Consider the following 15,169-nt stretch of genomic DNA (forward strand, 5'->3'; position numbering starts at 1 on the left):
TAGTCCTTGCTTGGCTCCCCCCATGCACTTGGAAGCTCTCATGCATCCTCCTTACCCTTCAGAAAAAAATAGATGATGAGTATTTGATTGTGCACGAAACAGATAGGCTTCCCCTGCTCAGCCAGACCTCAGGGAAGCCACGTAATCTTCTTCAGTGACCTGACCCTGGGGCTCTAGAAGCAAACGCTCTCTCTCCTTCTTTCCTCTGCCCCTCTCTCATTTTCTCTTTCTCATCATCTCTCCCTCCTTCCCTCCTACACACCTTTGTCTTTACTACTTCTTAAGCAGCAAGAAGCCCTGAAGCTTAAAAGCACGTTCTTTGACGCGTCTTTGGGTAAAGCACGTGACGCCAGGCCGCCCCCTAGACATTCTTTGCAGGGGCTCTCTGACCCACCCACCTTGCATCTGGGTCTCTGTGTGCATCAGTTATCAGGCCCAATGGGTCAGGTCCCCCGAGAAGGGTCAGTTGTCCTAAAAATCAGATTCCCAGAACCACAGCAAGTGATTTCAGCTTATTTACTGGGATCAAAAGTTGGCAGATAACCATGATGTCTGAGGACCAGAGACTGTTACATAATCATCCTTCGGCAGAGACAATGGGGTCACATGTTTGCCCGTCTAATCACTGATCGGGGACATGTTTGATTGCAGATCATGTGCTCACTGGCCCACAACTTAATTACTGAGTATCTGAATCAACGGAGCTTTCAGATGTAGGTCTTGCCTAATGGTGCATCTGTTAGAGATCATTGCCTCCGTTCGGCCTCTAAACTAAAGGACTGGGGGATACAATGGGTCATTGCCAGCACTTTTCTCCATGACCTCTCGTTGAAAAACATGCCAATTCCCACGGTTTATTTTCCAGCCAGCAATAGGCGTTATTGTTTATATCCAGGGCCAAATGGAAGGAATGACTCCAGGGGGACAGATATTGGTAAAGCCTCGGGTAGATGCACACTCTCCAAGGAAATTAATGCCACAGTCATTTCAGCATATCTGCAGCCAGAGTCCAGTTATCCAGATGGGAAGGTTCCAGAGCACAGAGAGGAGGGAGTTCCTTTCCCAGCTGGTAAAGAAAACATGTTGGGAAAAGTCTAGGGAAATAAGCAATAAGTAAAGTAGGGCCAAAACGTTGAGTCTGTGGGTTGGGGTCCCAGCAGTCGACCAGGATGTAACTACAGAGCTTGGAGCCCAGTGGGTCTCATTAAGGGACATCTCTCCCGGCTCTTTCCTCCTTTCCAATTCCGCACTCTGTGTGTGTGGTTTACCTGTATTCCAAATGAAGCCCCCAACCCTCCCCCTCCTCAGCCATCATTACCACCACAGTGCCTGGCAATGTTCAAGATTTGGAAAAAAAAGAAGTTTGGGGTGGGGTTTTTTTTTTGATGTTTTTTGTTTGTGTATGATTTAAGGAGCCTTGGTCTGTGTACAATTATTTAACCACTAGGGACAAGTATGCCGGTTTCCTTGCCTACAAATTTAAATAAATGCTGCATGCCAAGAAATTATAATAAAGTTGGATTCACCCAGATTTTAGAACGCTAAGGAAATGCCTAATTTCTAAGACTGAGCAGAGATGTCCATGCCCTCATGGGTGTCCGGCCCCCTAGGAGTTGAGATATTTCCTTTGGCTTCTTCAAATGTTCATCACCTCCCACTGAATACTGGAAAGCCCAGCCCAGGCTGGGTGAGGTGGGTGAGGGTTGCCTGAGCCCAAGAATCTTTCTCTGTGTGGTCAGAGCCAGAAGACACGGTATAAAACAAAGCCAAAAAAAAAAAAGTTATAAGTAAGGCACAAAACCTATCCCCTCCCCCATTTTTTTTCTTGTAATTAAAGCTTTAAGCACTGTGGCTTGTGTGAATGTGTGGCTTGAACGTAGGTGTGTTTCTTCCAGGACCCTGTCTTGTCTAGTGCACCACAGATGCGTGAGCAATATTAAAAGCAGGAATCGCTTCCAGAGAAGCCTAGAATTTTCATTTTGTTTGTCTAGAGACCATAAGCAACCCACACTGAGGTAAAGTCCTGCCTGCACCCCCACCCCACCGTTGCTCCGCCCAACTCAGGATCACATTTGAAAATTAGATGGTAGAGGGCAGACCTGCTTTTGCTTTACAGCTCATCTGCAGGCATCTGAAGCCCAAAGGGAAAGCCCCTTTCCCTGTGGAATCTGCGTCTTGAATATCCTCACTGAACCAGGGGAAGAGCTGGCCATAAAAAAGAGCCTTGCTATCTGATGGTGCAGTCTCTCCCAGTCAAGGGTGGCACTGAATTATTTTGCAAAGAAGTCAAATGTTATAGGAGTGATTTTTCTCCTTTAATAAACAAGCATTGGGTTGAAGGATATGAGGCCAAGTGCATCCCAGAATTTGAAAATGATTGCTTAATTGAGGTTGTTTGTCTTTCTCTGAAGAACACCTTTAGGTGATGGTGTTGTTAAAGCTGTAATCTTATTTTACAGCTGAATCCCCTCTTTTATAATCAGCATATATATATTTTTTTGACAGTGTGATTTGCCTTCAGTACAGAATCTAAGCAGGTTGGGTCATTTGCTTAGAGAAAAAATGAACTCGGGATATGAACTTGAATGGTTTTCTTCACGTAGCAACATGCTGGTGGATCGTGTTCTCTCTAAGTGGTTGTTCTGTGCGGGGCTTGTTGACTGAATACACAATCGTGTCTGAATGTTAAAGTAATATATCCTCTCATTTAGAGAAGCACAGAAATGTCATTAATGGTATGTGAGGCAAGGAACTAGCTGGGGGCCACGTTGGTGCCTACATTCAGCGTCAGGTTAAAATCCCAAGGGAGCATCAATTACCAAGTTAAATGTGGTTTCTCTTTCAAGCTAGATTGCAAAGCACTGAGTAATGCCACATGCCTTCAAGAGGAACTAGTTGTCATTGATCAACCTGAGGTCCTTGAATCCAGATGAGCCCTGTTCTCATTCCTCATGAACCTTTCCATGTCTTATTTCAGAGGGGGGAGCCCTAATTCTAGGTCAGCCCAAGAACATCAGAGCGGTAGCTTCATGGGACGGTACATTCAGATTAGTAGTGTTCCTTATCAAAAATGAGAGGCTTTTTGTAAATCCTCTAGCTGTTCTAGTTAGAAATGAGGGATTCATTTGAGTAATTATCATCCCCCATGCCCTGGGCCTAACTTTTAAAATTCTCCTTTGTCATTCAGCTGCTCAGGAAGTAACCTTGGAAGCATAGCTAATTGCCTTCCAATCTGTGCTCTTGAAATATAAAGATCATAAAAAAAAAAAAAATGAGTGGTTGAGGAGATTTTGGAGAGCCCTGCTTATTCCAGATGGCTTCTTCTCCAAAGGGAGAAGCTTTTCAAGTGTCTCACACGGTCCTGAACCCTGCGGGGCCTTCTCTTTCACTCACTCAAGCACAGTATGTGAAAATCCCATGTGGGGAGGGAGAGGGGAGAGAGGATGTGGGGGGGGTGGTGAAGCAAGGTCTTCTGGGTGAATGTGCTGCGCTCCCCCCAGCACTTAGCACAGAGCCTGCCGCGGAGTAGGCCGCCAGGCAGTGCGGGCGGAGCGACTGTGATCACACTCCAACATCCCCACCTGTCAGTGGAACATCTGACACTCATACCATTTACAGCACTTGTACTAAAAACGCTATTGTACCTTATGCTTTACTTTAATTGCTCAAACTGATGTCATTTCTAGTTTTGTTCTCTCTCTCCTGATGAACCTTCAGCTACTTGTATCTTGTTTCTTCCCCATGGAAAAGTTGCATAATAATTGGTTTGATTACAAACGTGTAAGATAAATAAGGCTGTCTCAGTGCCATATATGGGTTTTAAAAAGGGCCATTTCACATGAGGCATGTGAATTTTTAAAAAATAATTTCATTGAAAATAAACTGTCTTTTCCTACATTATAGGTGCTGTCCGGTAAATGATAGAATGTGGAACTTGCTAAATCCCAAATACAGTGAATTTGCGCCTTAACAAAATAAAATACATAGTAAATTAAAAGCTGTCCACAGATCCGCTGAATTTCTCTGATGCCTCTGGTCTGTATTATGCTGCACATTTGACTGGGCAGACTGCAGGAAAATGTGAAGACAGCTTTTGTAACATTCAACCAGAATGTCATTTTGAAACTGAACATGGGTCATTTATAAATAAACAAAGGGAACACTGAGATTAAAAAAAAAAAAAAAACCCTACCCAACTACCCTAATTAGGAAGGAGCGGAATGGCCTGAGGCAACACAATGCCATATTATTTAGGACCTGTTCTGCCAACAGAGGATTAGGCTGGCAGGTTTTGTTCTGACTGATATTCTCCTGCCGTGCGTCTATGTTAGATTCAGATCGCCAGGCTGAGCCATAGCCCAGAGAGATACCTGGGAGCCACAAGCAGATGGCCACCCTTTCAGGAAAACCTAGACTCATCAGGCCCTACTGAACCTGCAGCCAGTCGTGTGTGTGCACGATAGTCCTGCTTGGGGAAGCTGATCTCTACGAAACAGAAAAGCTAAAGGCTAATTTTTGCTTGAGATGTTTAGAAATATGTCTTGGTTTTTTGGTTTTTGATTTTTTTTTTTTTAATGGAAGGCCCTGAAGCAAGGCAAAAAGTCATGGTGCTGGGGTCTCTGCATACCAGGTAGGTGACACACTTGTCTCTAGAACCTGGTTCCTCAAATCTTCACACTGTGAAGTTGCCCTGGCATCTGGGAAGATCAGAAGACTCTAGAGGGACATGGGTGACTCTTTTTGGTTTATGATGGTGTTGGCCACTAATTAAGTTTCATAGAGACTCTCCATCTTAGCAGCAGGAGACACGTTTTAGCTTTCTTTGGATGACTAAGGTATGATCTGCCCCTCTCTTTTGTTCTGACCTTTCAGCTTTATTTTGTTGTGCCTTTTAATGAACTCTGTCCCATCTGGGCAAAGGGAATTTCTGAGCCTCTATGGAAGTAAAATGCATTCACCATAAAGATCATCCTTGGAGGAGGAATATCGACGATGCCCAGTTCCTAAGGCAATATTTAACCTCATTTGCAAAGACCAGTCAGCCATAGTTTTACCCAGTTATTCAGAAGAAGAAATCCCCATGTAAGCAATGTGGGATTTGGCTGGCTCTTTTTTTTTTTTTTTTAAGATTTATTTATTTATTTCAGAGAGAGAGAGAGTGAGAGCGCAAGTGGGGGAAGGGGCAGAGGGAGAGAATCTTCAGGCAGACTCCCCACTGAGTGTGGAGCCCAACACGGGGTTCCATCTCAGCACCCATGAGATCATGACCTGAGCCAAAACCAAGAGCCAGACGCTTAACTGACTAAGCCACCCACGTGCCCCTGGCTGGCTCATATCTCATTTCTCTCCATGTATAGGAATATGTAGCCATCTGAAGATATGAAATTAATTTAGTCTAGATTCACATTTTATATTTACTCAAGTGTGAACTCATAAAAAGTTTATTGATATAATTTAGGATGTGAAGAACTAAAATACATTCCAAATATTGATCAAAATAGTGTGTGAAGTGGAGAACTTCCTATCAAAATCATTGTTATGCATTGCCCGATCCCTCTCTGTAAAATCCTTTTCCTCCTCAAAAGCACACCCTCCAGTTGGTGAATTCTTGAGCTGATTTGCTTTGCAAGGTGCCAAACATGAAGATAAAGTAAGAAGTGTAGCCAACTAGAAGGCAGAAATATAAGTGTACAAAGAAGACATTTCTGCTAGAGTCTCAGGCATTCAGGAGGTTCGTAATCTTCATACAAATATATAAAATTTCTTCATGAGCTTTTTTCATTTGAATCCATTCTCTTTCTCTTCAGTTCTTCACATCAAGCCTGCAAAAAAAAAAAAAAAAAAAAAAAAAGGAAGCATTAGTTTTGTTTTCATGAGATATATTTAGGGATAGCTTGAAAATCAGTATGACAGGTAAAAGTCAAAATTGAAGACCTCATTTTCACTTGGAAACTTCGTCTCTTGATTCCATGAATGTAAAGTGAACTATGAGTAGGTGTAACCATCAACTTTGGCTCTAGTGATTTAAGTAATTCCAAACTAAATTAGGATGGCTTCCTTCTGAAAGGATTAGAGTATAATGCTAACCTTATGTTTACGACTTGCAAGACCTTTGGTGCCTGTGGTAAATTTGCAATCATGGCTCCAGTTCTCCCCCCCTCCCTGTATCCATCCCCACTGCCGTGTAACTTTTTAGTTTCCTACTATCGTAGATGGGGTATAAATTCCTCATGTCTGAGTTTGGCCACGAGACTTGCTTCAGCGAACAGAATGAGGCAGAAGTGATGGTCTGCCACTTCTGACCATGGACCTCAAGAGATGTCACATGTGTTTGCTAACTCTCTTGCACACCTGCCATTGGCCTGCCCGCTGATAAAGGAAAAGGATGAGAAAGATGTGCAGCTGAGCCACCCCAGCTAACATGCCCCAACCAAGCCCTGTCTAACACAGAGGCCCCAGCTTATACAGATGCGTAAGTGAGCCCAGCCTAAATCAGCGGAGCCATGAGCATATGAGCCAGGATAATAAATGACTTTGTTCTAAGCCATTGGATTTGGTGGGGGGAGGGGGGTTGGTTATGTACTATTGGCTAATGGATATAGTGCCATTTCTTTTAAAATCTCTTGGAATGCAAAGATCATTTGACGTTATTTACACGTTTGTTTTCCATTATTCCTGGTGTCATTCCTTGTATTCTTTACTTACGTGAACAGGTTGAATCTTTTCTAACAAGCAGAATGCTCACATTTTTTTATTGTCAGTGGCTGGAGAAAGAAAACTCCACAAACAAAGGTCCCTCACTGCTGTAGCAGACAGTAGGGCTTGGGTCACTCCATTTCCATTCTCAACTACCTTCACCCTTGTTTTTCTCTACTACAAAGGCTAGTTGCCAAAGACTCTACCTCCCGGTATGTCTTCAAGGTAGGGTTAGCCATGGGACCCAATCATGGCTAGTGAGCCCTGAGGAGAGTTCTGTAGCTGAGGTCTTTTATTTTTATTTTTTATTAACACATAATGTATTATTTGTTTTGGGGGTACAGGTCTGTGATTCATCAGTCTTACACAATTCACAGCGCTCACCATAGCACATACCCTCCCCAATGTCCATCACCCAGCCACCCCATCCCTCCCACCCCCCACCACTCCAGCAACCCTCAGTTTGTTTCCTGAGATTAAGAGTCTCTTATGGTTTGTCTCCCTCTCTGGTTTCATCTTGTTTCATTTTTCCCCTGCCTTCCCCTATGATCCTCTGTCTTGTTTCTCAAATTCAACATATCAGGGAGATCATATGATACTTGTCTTTCTCTGATTGACTTATTTCATTTATGTAGCAGAGGTCTTTAAGAAAGCTTTGCTTTCTGGTGTTTTTTCTTAGAGCCCATTGTGTCATTGAACATTTATAGCATTGCTGTAATGCAGTTTCTGTTTATATGGGCATACCTCATCTTCTTGTGCTTCACTTTATTGCACTTTGCAGATACTGCATTTTTTACAAACTGAAGGCTTGCGGCAACCCTGTGTTGAGCAGGTCTACCGGCGCCATTTTTCCCAACAGCATCTGCTAACTTCGTGTCTCTGTCACATTTGGGTAATTTTCACAATATTTCACACATTTGCATTGTTATATTTGTTATGGTGATCCATGATCAATGATCTTTGATGTCACTATTGTAATTGTTTTGGGGTGCTATGTACCGTGCCCATGTAAGACGGCAAACTTAACAAAGGCTGTGTGTGTTCTCACTGCTCCAACGACCAGTCCTTCTCCCCGTCTCTCTCGCCTCGGGCCTCCCTATTCCCTGAGACATAACAATATTGAAATTAGGCCAGTTAATAACCCTTACAATGGCCTCTAACTGTTCAAGAGAAAGGAAGAGTCATTCGATGCAGCACACTTCACTGTTGTCTTATTTTAAGAAATCGCCACAGCCACCCCCACCTTCAGCTCCCACCACCCTGATCTGTCAGCAGCCATCAACATCAGGCAAGACCCTCCACCAGCAAAAAGAGTACAACTTGCTGAAAGCTCGGATGATGGTTAGCAGTTTTTTAGCAATAGTGTATTTTATTTAAGGCATGAACATCTTTATTTTTAGACCTAATGCTATTGCACACTTAATGGACTGCAAAACAGTGTAAACATGACTTTTATAAGCACTGGGAAACCAAAAAATTCATTTCAGTCACTTTATTGCAGTGGTCTGGAACCAAGCCCACAATGTCTCCAAAGAATGTCTGTACTCATTGTTGAGATGAAATACATAGAGGTCAAAAGGCAAAGTGAGTAGCTCCAAGTCTCATAGCTGGTGAACAGAAAAGCTGGGATTTGAACTCAGGTGTTTTGACTCTGGGGTTTTTTCCACACCACTAACAGGGAAGTTTTGGATGGTTCTAAAACCAGAGGGAAAGATAGGGAAAGATTAATAATTACACAGCTGAAAACATTATCAACAGCAGTCAGCACAGGCTTTCATATTTCTTTAGCATTTTTTTTTTTTTTTAGAAACTCGGTTTTTGGTCCACGCCAGTCACCAAGAGGAAGCAAGATACCAACTCCAGAACCCAGGAGTTCTGGCTGAAATGCATTTTGTTGACCAGCAACTTCCCAGCCTCATCCGGGCCCTCCTGCCAGTCTGTTTCTGACCACTCTCCCTCATGCACCCTGCACTCTGAGTTTGCTGGACACTTACTGCTTCTGTAACACGAGAAGAGCCCTCAGGCCTCTCCCTCTGTGCTTATAACTTTGGACTAGAATCCCCCACCCCGCCTTCACCATGACTCTCCACGTAACATGCTGCGTTGTAATTATCTATTCTGTGCATCCTCTCTGTCCTCTCATGTCTTCCCTACATAGCTGTCCTGCCACGAGGCTGTCACCTCCGGGAGTGTGTGAACGTGTCCTATTCATTTCCACATCCCACTGCCTATCACAGCACCTGGCCCATAGCAGGGCCCTGAGGACTGACGCGTGGGACCACTCGGGGAAGTGAGAACAGGAGGAGACCTGGAGTTGGAGTTACAGCCAAAGCCACGTTCGCCAGTGTGAGGCAGCAGGAATGAGCGAGGGGCCACGCAGTACCCCAGGAGTGTTGATTGGATGTGCCGCATCCCCGTGGTGCTGTCACAGCTGCCCTGGGCCCCAGCTACAGCCCCATCGTGGTATGCTCAAGCCATTTGACTGCCGTGGTGACTGTGCTGGGTGACATATGGCCAGTCCCTCTGGCTTAGTGAGAGGCCATGACAATCTGCCCTGGAAGCTGAGACATTCCTTCGGCTTCTCTGAGCAGCATGGAAAGAGTGATGAGTCATAGCAAATTGTCACTGAAGCATCTATGAGGTGTGATTTCTCTCTCAGAATTGTCCAGACTGTGAAGTGCCATCTGCAACCCAGAAATGGGAGCCATTTCTGTGATGGGCTTGCTCGGGACTTTGACCACCACATATATGTCCCCGGTGGATGAAATTATGGCTATACTGAGAAGTGCAGGATGAACCATTTGCAATGATCCCTCAGGGACCCCTCACGACTGGGGTCAGCTTGTGGACCTCTGACTTTAGGCAGTTTGGGAAACACAGGGAAATGTTGACCCAGTCTTCCCAGATCATCATCGCCATGGTAAGAGGGTCAGATGATTTAGAAAAACAAACACGTGGAGTTCTTTATGCAACACTCTTCCCGGGGGGACCGTGCTCTTTCCCCTTCACTTGCTGTACCCACAAGCCATGGGAAGCATGGGGAAGCTGGTGGAACAGGGGACTCCTGTGCCCAAATCATCGGTCTGTGCTTCATATGGGGGTGGAGAAACAGCTGATGGTGATGGCATCGGTTTTGACCACCTACTGTGCGCCACTTGACACAGTTCCTTCACTTAATCTACAGTGTGAACTCAGTTCTCCCTTGTAGAAGGAGCCAGGCAAAAGGCAGCAGATGGGACAGAGGAGTCATGGCAGTTGTCCTTCTGCAGACCACCCTGCCCCCCACCAGCTTTCCCTCTCCCTCCTGGGTCCCAGTGGAATCCAAGAGGACCCAGCAAGCCTGGAAGCAGGACACTGCGGATGGCTGCAGTCACATATGGTCCTTCCAGCCCTGCAAAGCCCCCAAAGGACCAGAGACTCCATCCTTGACCTTGTGGGACTCAGTGTGTTCTCGGAATACCTGTCGGTTACCGGAATACAAGAATGCAAGAATTCGGAGACTTGGGGTCAGGGCTCAATTTTACAAACGGGAACAATGGGAAAGGATCCAGAGCTAAAATTGCTCATGCCGCAAAGCACACTTGTTTGTCGCGTTGTTGGAATGCAAGTGTGTTGGGTGGCATCCCGGGCCGCTCCGCTTTGCTGCCTAGACAGCAGCTGTCAGTTACTCTGCTGTGTCCTTTCTCTTGTAGGGACATCTGTGAGAATGATGGGGACTATGAGGCACTCTGCTGAAAAGTCACTCTCCAGGCATCCCACACAGGTTTTGTACCCAAATCAAAAAGACACAGAGGCCCCACTTGGGAAAGACACACCCTGGCTGGTACAGGGGCGATATACCACATATCTCCCTTGTGTCACCCTAAGTCCAGGCTGAGCAACATGTGATGTTTATGCCTTGCCATGACCCATTTATAGCTGTGTTAGTCATAGTGGCCACGGCCCCTCATACATCACTTACGAAATGGAGTCCACTCAAGACTTGTCTGCATTTAGTCCTTTAACCAGACACTCGGGCACTGTGCAGTGATTACTTCCTCCTGGGTGGGGCTAAATCACAGAGCCATAAACACAGTGACACTCAAAAGTTGTCAAGAGAAAGGGTATACCTCATATTCTGTCTGGTTCCATATGCAATGGCTGACCATGCACCCAGAGCAAAGTGGCGGAAGCTTTGGAATTGGTTGGAGGGCGTCGGTAGGGTCCTCTAGAGCTGATAAAGAACATGCACGCCCATTGGCCCCTGTCGGTGCCCTCAGGGAGACGAAGGCGGCACAAGCCACACCCGCGGCTCCTCTGGAACCTCATGCACCAGTGCCAGGGAAACAGGAGGAAGTGCGCCGCCTGGAATCGCATTCCGGTTAACTCCAAACCCGGAATTCTCTTTTATCCCAAACAGCCACTCATAAGGTAAAAGAAACAAAACTCTAAGTAAACACTTTTAAAACTTTTTTCTTAAACCATGAAGCGTCCACCCAGATTGGCTTTTGTGCATCATGAGGCCTCTGGTGGAGAGAGCGAAAATGGAAATGTTTCTACCAAGACCTAGTAAAAGCAGGGAAGATGAGAAAAAGCACAAAGAGCAGGACTTTCTTTTTTTTTTTTTTTTAATTCCGCACCTAAAATCCAGATTCAAACAGTGTTCTGTGCTGGACATGGAGAATTTGAGTAAGGAAAAGGCAAATTGCGTGTCCAGGTCAAATCTCACTAAAACAAGTTCAGAAGGGTTTTGTTGTTTGTTTTGTTTTTTTTTAATCCTATTGTATTGAGAATTTGTTGTCCTGGATAATCAAGCCAGAGTTGAGGGCCGGCAGCTGAGACAACATTGAGCTTGTTTGGGGAGATCTTAGCGGAGAAAGGGGCACCGTCCGAGACCGGTCACCACTGGCACCTTCTGGCTCTGTGGTCAGTTTCTGTCCATCCAGCAGAGCACAGACCTCCCTGTTTCTAAGGGGGCCAGTGATTTACTGGAGAAACACTGACCCAAGACTTCCCACGCAAAGCAGAGCTCACGAACACCAAAGGTAGACAAGGTGATAAAACAAATGGAGTAGACTGCTGTCTTATCCAAGCGATTCTCAGAGGTTCCAAAGATGGCGAACCCCTTCTGTGTTGTTTAGGCATGAGCATTCAAGGCCTAGAGACAATGGTGCTTGCATCAGAAATAGCCAACATCCTCTTAGAACCATCTGGCAACAGAACTGTGGCAGTCACAGGTTCTGGAACATCCAAATGGTAAACTAATTAGTTGACATAAGGTTAACAGAACCGATAAAATAAATATACTGCTCTATGTCTCTCTCCCGTAAGGCATCCTGGAAAACACATTGCCATGGAGATCACCTTAGAGCTGACTGACCTTTTCTGTTTGTTTTTACAGCAGCTGATGATGGTACCAAGAGGTCCAAGGACTCAATATTCAAATAAAAACCTGGCATTTGATGTTCCATCAGGCAAAGATAGAACTACAAAGCTTTAAAACTATTTTTGAAGATGAGCAGAACTAGAATTGTAGTACTGCTCCTCGTTTTCGAAATTAGGAAATTAAAATCCAGAGGGGTTGACTCACTTTGTCCAAGGTCACACAAACTAGTTAATGGCTGGTCCAGGATTAAAAAGCCTGTCTGGAGCTCTTTCCCCCATGCTGAAACTCTTTTTCAAAACTCATATAAAATGGGCACAAGTCATTTATACATACTGGCGGTATTTAAGGCACCTTGCAGGAACAACCGATACAAAGAAATATGTCTGTAGTGTATCAATAATCTGACTTAAACACCCTTGTACTTATTCTAATGGACACCAGAATTTAACTTAAAAAATATCTCTTGCCTTCTCAGAATTTAGCAGTATTTCTTTTTAATATTTTTTTTCGAGTTAAATGGACAAATCTTAAGTGAACAACTTGATGGATTTTTGCTATGTATGTGTGTATACAGCATGTATGGCTTTTATTTGTACATAGCTTTTCAATACTACTGTATCTGCCAGCATATCCTCAAGGGCTGGGTGGTTTGTTGGTTTGTTTGAGAAATACTAGGTCCCAGAGACAATAAAACAAGTTTCACTTTTGAAAGAAAAGGAAGGGAGGGGAGAAAAAAAAAACTTGCCATGGTCAGATAAATGGAAAAATACTGGGTTAAACAAAGATAAAGCATTTTCTAAGTTTTAGGGCTGCTCAGAGCTTTATTTTCTTTCTTTTTTTTAAGTTAAATTTTAGTCAGTTAACATACAGTGCAATATTGGTTTCAGGAGTGGAATTCAGTGATTCATCACTTACATACAACAGCCAGTGCTTATCACAAGTGCCCTCTTTAATCCCCATCACCCATCTAGCCTAGCCCATCCCCCACCTGCCTCCTTCCAGCAACCCTCAGTTTGTTCTCTTTCATTAAGAGTCCTTATGGCTTGTTTTCACTCTCTCCTGTTTTTCCCCCTTCCCATATGTTCATCTGTTTTCCTTCTCAAATTCCACATATGAGTGAGATCAGATTGTATTTGTCTTTCTCTGACTGACATATTTCACTTAGCATAATACACTCTAGCTCCATCCATGTCATTGCAAATGGTAAGATTTCATTCTTTTTGATGGCTGAGTAGTATTCCATTGTGTATATATACCAATCTTCTTTATGCATTCATCAGTCAATAGACATTTGGGCTCTCTCCATAAATTGGCTATTGTTGATAATGCTGCTATAAACACTGGGGTGCATGTACCCCTTTGAATCTCTATTTTTGTATCTTTTGGGTAAATACCTAGTAGTACAATTGCTGGATTGTAAGTAGTTCTATTTTTAACTTTTTGAAGAACCTCCATACTGTTCTCCAGAGTGGCTACACCAGCTTGCACTCCCACCAACAGTGTAGGAGGGTTCCCCTTTCTCCACATCCTTGCCAACACCTGTTGTTTCTGGTGTTGTTAATTTTAGCCATTCTAACAGGTGTGAGGTGGTATCTCATCCTGGTTTTGATTTGTATTTCCCTGATGACGAGTGATGTTGAGCATCTTGTCATGTGTCTGTTAGCCATCTGGGTGTCTTCTTTGGAAAAGTGTCTATTCATGTCTTCTGCCCATTTCTTAACTGAATTATTTGGTTTTGGGGTGTTGAGTTTAATAAGTTCTTTATAGATTTTGGATACTAACCCTCTATCAGATATGTCGTTTGCAAATATCTTCTCCGATTCCGTAGGCTGCCTCTTAGTTTTGTTGACTGTTTCCTTTGCTGTGCAGAAGCTTTTTATCTTGATGAAGTCCCAATAGTTCATTTTTGCTTTTCTTTCACCTGACTCAGGAGACATGTCTAGTAAGAAGTTGCTCTGGCCAAGGTCAAAGAGGTTGATGCCTGTGTTCTCCTCAAGGATTTTGATGGATTCCTGTCTCACATTTAGGTCTTTCATCCATTTTCAATTTATTTTTGTGTGTGGTGTAAGAAAATGGTCCAGTTCATTTTTCTGCATGGGGCTGTCCAGTTTTCCCAACACCATTTGTTGAAGAGACTTTTTTCCATTGGATATTCTTTCCTGCTTTGTTGAAAATTAGTTGAGGATCCATTTCTGGGCTCTCTATTCTGTTCCCTTGATCTATGTTTCTGTTTTTGTGCCAGTACCATACTGTCTTGATGACTACAGCTTTGTAATATAACTTGAAGTCTGGAATTGTGATGACTCCAGCTTTGCTTTTCTTTTTCAGGGCTGTTTTGGCTATTTGAGGTCTTTCGTGGTTCCATACAAATTTTAGGATGGTTTGTTCTAGTTCTATGAACAATGCTATTGGTATTTTGATAGGGATCGCATTAAATGTGTAGATTGCTTTGGGTACTATAGATGTTTTCACAATGTTTGTTCTTCCAATCCATGAGCATGGAACACTTTTCCATTTCTTTGTGTCATGTTCAGTTTCTTTCATAAGTGTTCTAGAGTTTACAGAGTACATACAGATCTTTTACCCTCAGAGCTTTAAATATACAGATGTATATTGTGTGTTTTGGGTGGTGGAGATGACACCATGTAGCGTTTTCAAAATTTACTTTATTACTGAATCATTATTCTGGTTTTCTACTGCTTGTATTCTTTTTTCATTAATCATTCATTAATTCACAAATAGTGTCTGTAGTATTTCATCAAGTGGATACACTAGAGTTTACTTAATTATAATCCTATTAATGGGCATTTGGGTTTTTAATCAGTTTTGCTATCATAAATGAACAAAGCTTTTTCCACATGAACATTTTCTTTAGGATGGATTCCATCAAGGCCTAACTGGGCTGTGGGAGATAGAAATTCTTAATGGCTGGAATTTTCTCCATTTACTAAGCCCCACACCCTCACTGTGTAGGCTAGCGGGGTGCCTCCTATACAGAAGACACTCAATATCTATTGAGGGAATAAGCAAGTGTCTGTTTCATGATCATTTTCCCACTCATCTTGGTGAATATTATAAGAGGAAAATTGGTAATTCTTTTTTCACGGA

At 43.5% G+C, this 15,169-nt stretch overlaps 1 protein-coding gene across 2 annotated transcripts in view; it reads right to left on the minus strand.

Moving 5' to 3' along the window:
* Positions 1–8,224: 8,224 nt before the first annotated feature.
* SMPX (small muscle protein X-linked) overlaps positions 8,225–15,169 on the minus strand; it is a 53,464-nt gene continuing 46,519 nt past the window's right edge. For both annotated transcript variants that reach the window (XM_032389665.1, XM_032389664.1), the window contains one exon: positions 8,225–8,391. The gene's annotated coding sequence lies outside the window, so the exon portion shown is untranslated. The remainder of the gene's footprint in view (positions 8,392–15,169) is intronic.

Source organism: Phoca vitulina, unplaced genomic scaffold, assembly GCF_004348235.1.
Source record: "Phoca vitulina isolate PV1807 unplaced genomic scaffold, GSC_HSeal_1.0 scaffold55, whole genome shotgun sequence".
In the NCBI taxonomy this organism is placed as follows: Eukaryota; Metazoa; Chordata; class Mammalia; order Carnivora; family Phocidae; genus Phoca; species Phoca vitulina.